Source organism: Chaetura pelagica, unplaced genomic scaffold (assembly GCF_000747805.2).
Source record: "Chaetura pelagica isolate M959 unplaced genomic scaffold, ChaPel_1.0 scaffold55, whole genome shotgun sequence".
Taxonomy (NCBI): domain Eukaryota; kingdom Metazoa; phylum Chordata; class Aves; order Apodiformes; family Apodidae; genus Chaetura; species Chaetura pelagica.
The window spans coordinates 4,484,346-4,491,468 of NW_009953571.1; positions in this window are offsets into that span (position 1 = coordinate 4,484,346).

The following is a 7,123-nucleotide window of genomic DNA, read 5'->3' on the forward strand; positions in this document are numbered from 1 at the left end:
CGGCCCCCGCCCCGCCGGCCGCCCCGTCGGGCTTCTTCTCTGCCACGTCGGACCCAGTGACTCCGTCTTGTGCGCACCCCAGAAAGCCGCAGTCCCTCCCTCTCCCCTGGTCTGCCCTGTCCCCCGCTTTTCTTTTCAAAAGCAGCAGCGCTGATGCACGGATTTCCAACTGCCTGGCAGCCCCACCTGGGACATCTGTGGGTTCGGGCATTTCTGGGAATCGTATCAACGGTGCGACTCAGTATCGTGAGAAACAACAGAAAGCGAATGACAGAAATACATCACATTTGTTAACTGGGTTATTGACATCATGGAGTTCCCCTGACCCGACTGAACTGTTCCTACAGGCTGGCAGAAGCCATGAACCATATTTTCCCAGCTCCGTAGACATGTGCAGGGGTTCCCAGTCTACTGCTTCTTTTCATATTCACCTTTGGTGGCTCACAGACCACACTGTGCCCCTGGTGCTGAGAAGACGGCTCCACTCCTACCCTGGGGAGCTCCCTGCCTAAAGGAGTAGGACTAAACAGGCTGAAGAGTGTGAGCACACCACTTGAGAGATGAGGGCACACTATTGCAGCAACCATTTTACCCTGGTGTAACACCAGCAAGTGACTGGAATGACTGGCAGGAAAGTATCAATGCATGCAACATCAGCACTGCAACATCAGCTTTGAGAGTGGAGCTGTTTCCTAATTAATGCAGGAGCTCAGACCGTCGATGAATGCCACCAGTTTAGTTATATGATGCCCTTCCTCATGCTCTCAGCAAGGAAGACCTGTCTGCACCAGGCAGGTTTGTGTTGCAAGGAGTGTTGATGGGCAGTTCCCGAGCTTGAGTCTCACTGTAGTTTGCATGCACATGGAGAACCTACCCAGGTGTTTCATCTATATTAATCCTAAACTTGAGAAGATATCTTTATGACAGGCACAGTCCAAAATGCTTTTCCCCATGGTTGACAGAAAGTCACAAGCACTGCAACCCCTCAGGTTCAAGAGTCATGGCTGGACAAAGTGTGTCCAGTCTGGAGATAGCCCTCAAACTTCCTGGAAACAGCAAGAGGTCTTTTCACCCTCTGGTTTTCCCTAGCAGTTTGCTTTAAACAGCCTCTTTTGTGTTTTTACTAGCACAACCTTACGTTTCTATAAATAGAAAAAATGGGCATGGTATATTATAAACTAGGCTGCTGCTCAGAAGTGTGCTACTAAAAAGTCTTGCTACAGTGAGTGGCTGCTAACTCAAGTGACTGGCTTGCATTAGTGACTTTTTCCAGTGCCACACTCTTCAGTGCTGGTTCAGAGCCAGGTGACAGCTGAACTGCTGCAGAAGAAGTAGAAGGTGCTGGGGGAGGTGATACTCTGTGATTTGTGAGGTGTGACTGTGCCCCCGATGGGACTGGCAAGGACACACTGCACCACAGCCCAGGCCAGCAGCAAAGCAAGCAAAGATCTCGCAGAGGTTTTTCACAGGCTGACATTCTCTGAACTATGACATTTCCATTTAATTAGAAGAAATGAATGGAAATAAGGGGTTATTCACCAAGTTATTCACTGTTAGCAAGTGTCAGCAGTAGTAGGGGGACAAGAAGAAAAGAACTTGGTAACTTTTTGTTCCTATATGTCCTTTCCTTAGGAATGGGTGCCCCTTAGGAAGTTCCAGTGCTGCCCCATTCTGAGGATTGAATCCATTTTTCTCTGGTTCCCTTCCTAAAATCTCTTCCTTCTGTGACTATGTTTGTTGTGGGTTGTTTTTTTTTCCCCTTAGAGTTTCTGGCAGCTGTTGGTTGACACACACTTCACTTGTGGATGAGCTTAAGTGATTTTTAATCTATATTTAAACTAAGTGATTAAGTAAACAAACAGGGCAGCTCCCATGGGTTTGTTTCTCAGGTTTTGCCTTGCTCAGGACAGCTAGCACAAGCTGCAGGTTTAGTTTCTCAACAGAGCAAAGAGGCAGACGTTTTGGTTTTGCAAAATTTTTGTAGTTTTGGATTTTTTTGCAGTGGAAATCTGTCCCATTCCTAGAGCTGCTGAACTGAAAGCCACGGGGACTGTGTCTGCACACGAAGCAGGTACAGCAGGAGAGTCCTGCTTCTTGCTGCCACCCTGACATGCTCCTCTGCCAAGATCTGCTCTGCCTGAGTGGGAAATATGCAGCCGTCAAGGCTACGTTTGGCCTTTCTCCTGGGAATCATAATTAGTACCAATTACGACGGTATTCCTCATGATGTGAATTCCCATCCACTGGGAGTTAAGTGCATAAGATCAAACTCTGTTCAGGCAGATCAAATATAGGTTTCAGGTGCTATAAGCATTTAGCTGTTATCCAACTGTGCTGCACTATGATCTGTAGCTTCTAAAATGAAACTGAAAAGCTGCTCCATTAGAGTACACGGTGATTTACAGTGGAAGTCCAACTGATATATTTAGGCAGTGTGTGAATGTCACCACCAAACTTTTTACATCTGCACAAAGCCCCAGTATTTAAAAAGCACAGTTATTCACAGGAAGATTTCATTTTCTGCCTGTTTCTATTAATTACAGCCACCTTTTTCACTGGAACTATGGCAGGAGAAGTCCACTTACAGGCTGAGTTAAAGACCATAGCCAAGCCAATGTGGATGAGGGGGAAATGAGGGTTTGCTGCTTGTGGTGGGGGCAAAGCTATGGATCAGCTCAAACTATCCCATATAATTTCCCATATAATTTCTCAAGTGCAGCGTTATAATCTTGGGAAACTGTGATTTGGGGATTTTTGCAGCTAGTGGTCCTTCCACTGGCTCCTGAGCAATACTGCACCTCACACATCACCATCTTCTGCCTCTCTGATCTCATTTGTAACTTCCTAATTATGTGTGGCCACAGAGTATCATCACAATATTCCTCAGCAAACCCTACCAAACTACTCATATTGCCTCAGAAGAGGCGCTGCCTGTTGTGGCAGTTGGCAGATCTCAGTTCTAAATCCAGCAGGGAGAGAGAATTTCTCAGCCACTCTTCCCACAGTCATGAGCAAACCTGGGCTTCAGCTTCACCTGCGTTTGTACAAGTGTCAAGAGTCAATATACTCCCTTTGCAAACGATGCCCCTGATGACATTTCTGGATCCTTTCACAGCGCTACGTGGGAGGAAACACGGAACAAGGAGAAACGTGGGGGGAAGGATGATGAGAAAAGGCGACCACACCATCCTGCACCGGGGCGGGTGGGCGGGGAGCGACGTTCAGAGAGGGGCTGAGCGGGAGTGCAGGAGCCAGAGAACTGGATCCCGTGATGCCAGGAGATAGGCTGAAGGAGTCGAGATAGAGCCTGGCGGGTCGCCTTCGGAATGGCAAAGGATGAGACATCCAGCGCCGAGTCACCGGGGTTTTGTCATGCACCTGAGTGTGCATCCTCCCTGGGAAAAATCAGGCGTAATTACCACTTAAAAGCAGTGACAGACAAAAGGGTGAAGAAAAGAGCCTGAGTCTGCTTTTCCCCTGAGGTATAGCCCGTCTAGTCGCTGCAACCTGCGGGAAGTGATGTCAAATGCTTTTTCGTCCCATTTGCTATCAACCTTGCAGAGGCAGTGCGACCAACACACAAGTCAGTGGAAAATCAGGCTTCGGCTATTCACTGAAAAATGACTACAGCTGAAATCAAGGGGAAAAAAGATCCTAGTATGTGCTTTCTCAGAGCTCTTTCCCAGTCCGCAGCAATAAATATACTTTATGATTCTGTAGCAGCTAATGGGTATCCCTGGTGTGCACTGGAGAAGTGTAATTTTGAAACGTCTTTTAGGAAAACAACAACAACAAAAAGAAGACAACATGAGAATACAGTTCCCATAGTCCTGGCCTCTGAGATACTTTATTCCTTCTTGGAAACAAAAAAAAAGCAATGACGTGGGGGGTGCACAGAGATGTTCCAGTTCATCTGTCCACTACCACTCTAGTTAAATGCTGAGGCAAAGAGCTACAATAACAATATTATACTACATTTTAAGATTACAGAATAATAAATCTAAATGAAAATACAATGCTACTAGTTTAATAATAATAATAATAATAAAATCTTAAATGTTCCAAGGAAACAGATGTACCTATATCGTACTCAGGCTGTTTCTCGAAGACAAATTCATCTCCTGTCTGACTTGTCCAGTTCTACTGCTCTATAAATGTTCTACAAATAATTTAGAAGTATGTTGCCATCTGCTGGAGAAAGTACGTATTTTAATAAATCAGCTCGTAAATGTGACAAAGTGTGCAAGATTTAAGGCACTCAAAGCTCTTTCTTTGAAACAGAAGCAGCAAACTTCAGACTAAAGATAGGTTGAAGACAATGCTCTGAGATTAATTTAATTATGTCAAACAAGTAGACACTTCATGGGAAAAGAGGAGTTAACACTTAACTGGAAGGGGTGAGAAAATTAGCAAGAGGGAGGTGATAAGGTTCATATCTCCCATGTGAAACAGGGAAAGGCAGGCAGTTAACACCAAAGAGCAAGGGGCTGGGTTGAAGAGGGATGGCTAGGGAAACCATAAAATGCTGTAAGACAGCTGTCTCTGCCAAGCTGCCTGTTCTCAAGCTTGTAATTTATAGATCTTTCTTGAGGATCTGAGCTGAGGGATTAGCCACAGGGTGCTCTGATGGGCAAAAGATTTTCTCACTGTAAAAGCACATTTCTGTCCTTTCTCTCTGGTGCCTGTCGGTGCGTTCTAGCACTGACAGGTTATGCCCATAGAGTTTCCATGAGGGTACTCAGTGTGCTTACTGAAGGGCAGCATGCTCTGGAGTGCCTGTGTAGCATCAACAGATCTTGATACTTCACTTGTGGGAAAACATCTTAAGGTGTCAGAAGATCTGTGGTAAGCAAGTCTGTGATTGCAGCTCTGACATAACATCTGACAATGAGAGCTTGGGAGGCTGGTTAATGGTTAGGAGGTGGGCTCTGGCAAACTCAATTCAAGCTTTGATCTCTTCCAGTGTAAATTATAATTGCTGTATGGCTTCCCATGTAGGTTCCAGTTCAGGTTCTCACGAGTAACTGTGATACCCTTAGCTACACAGCCATGACACTTTCTTTTACTGTGGTAAAATTGTGCATAGAATTCAAGTGGTCACTCAAAGACACTGTCACTGTCACCAGGGAAGTGTCACTCTTGGGAGAAGGTTTCTTGATCAGTTGGGGGACACAGGTATCTGCAGCACCTTCCTCAAAGCAGGTACAGGGGTGTCTGAGAGCCTGGCTGTATATTACATCTTTTTTTGTGTGTTAAGGAGGATGTTACATTTGGGAAAATACACCTATTTGCCTACAGCTTTTATAAATGCAGTGTATTTTTTATGTTGATCGCAGTGAAGGAATATTCTGTAGACCAGTGGAGGGATAATCAGTTTGTAGTGGAAATCTGTGAGGAAGTCCAGGGTTGAATTGAAATTGTGGTTGTGTCACTAGGTTATCTCAGGGGCAGTTCAAGTAATTTAAATCTTTGCTGCTTTTGTTCTGCCCTTACCTCTTCCCACAGCCACATCTTCCTGCCCTCTCTTCTGCACCAGCACTCATGTTCAGATCATGGATCACACGGTCATCTGCTGTGGGGCCCTGAACTGGCTCACTCTGTAATCATACACACACTAACACTGGCACAAAGTGTGGGCCAGACAGCACAGCCAGGCGTGACAGAGACACTCTTGCGGAAGCCCAGATCTAGACAGGCTTAATCTGCTGGGATTGTCTGGACCTTGGACACCGTGTGTGTTTGTCAATGCCATTATCTAGAATCAATTCCTCAAGGCAGCTAAAGAGATCAGCATGTCATACAGCAGCTAGATGTTGATAGCTGTGTCCACAGCTTGGAAAGAATGTTAACTGTTTGAGCCAAAATTACTGCAGGTATTGTCCCAAAGGCATAGTCCACGTGTGCACCCAGTGTGCAAGAAGCCAACCCACACACACAGAGTCAAGGTACTTGCTTTAATATCCAGTTCTGCAGAGGAAAGGGAGCAGGGTGGTATTCCACAAAGCAAGCTCAGTGCTACCTTTATACCAAAAAATGTGAGAAAGGAGTTTATCTCTAACATTATTCTATCATTCGCACACATTACTTACTTCAGTTAATAACTGACATCACAAGTGTGACCACAGCCATACAAAAACAAGACGAGAATTTAGGTTTTCGATCCAAACAGATCACTGAAACCACTCACTTAATTCTCTCCTATGAGTCCCTCTTACAGACATATACCACTGCTACACACAAAATATAATCATCTGATTCTCCACGCATTCCTGGTGAATCAAAGAGCTGATAAATCTTTTGCCTGCAACCCTCACCCTCCCCCTTTTTTTTTTTTCAGAATATGAGATCTGTGAATGCAGCACTGGGATATAATTATTGCACATGTTTGTAAATTAAATAATCACAGCAGATGATAGTGCAGATGGATGGAACAGGCTTGTGGGCCTGGATTAGCTTTAGGCTGATGTTTCATTTCCAAATAAGGTGAGGATCTGGCTTCCAGTTTAACCACACTAAAATCAGACACAGGTTTCTCATGAGGTATCAGCCCTACCTTGCAGTAGTATCTGCCAGAATGTGAAAGAAAATCTTTTCCGTTTCTGGACCTGACAAAGAAAAAAAATATATATTATAAAGATGTATCCTGATCTAGGCTTTGAATGGAAACACCCCACAGAGCTGGACTCTGAGAAATTTGTGTACACGTTTAAATTTAGCCTAATTTACAGATATATTTCAAGAGAGTTTCCTTCCCTCTTACCAAATAAAATGCTTTGGTTTTCTACTGTTAAAATAATTACTAAAAAAAGTGTAATTGTCAAATTATGCTCAACCCTGCTACATAAACACAAGCTGAAGGTGCAACAAATGCAGACAGAAACTACTCAGATGCTCCAGGAAACTAACTGCCTCCTCTTTTTAAGAGGAGAAAGGCAAGAACTTCTTGATTTTGTAAATCCTGTATTTCGTACATCTGAACGAAGGCTATGATTAGTGAGCATTTTTACAAAGGAAATTAATACTCTAAAATAACCTGTACACTAAAGGACAGTCTTTTAAAAAGTACAGGGGGGATTCAGACTAGCCACAGTGTATGTTAGACTGGAAATGGGAGCTCGAAATC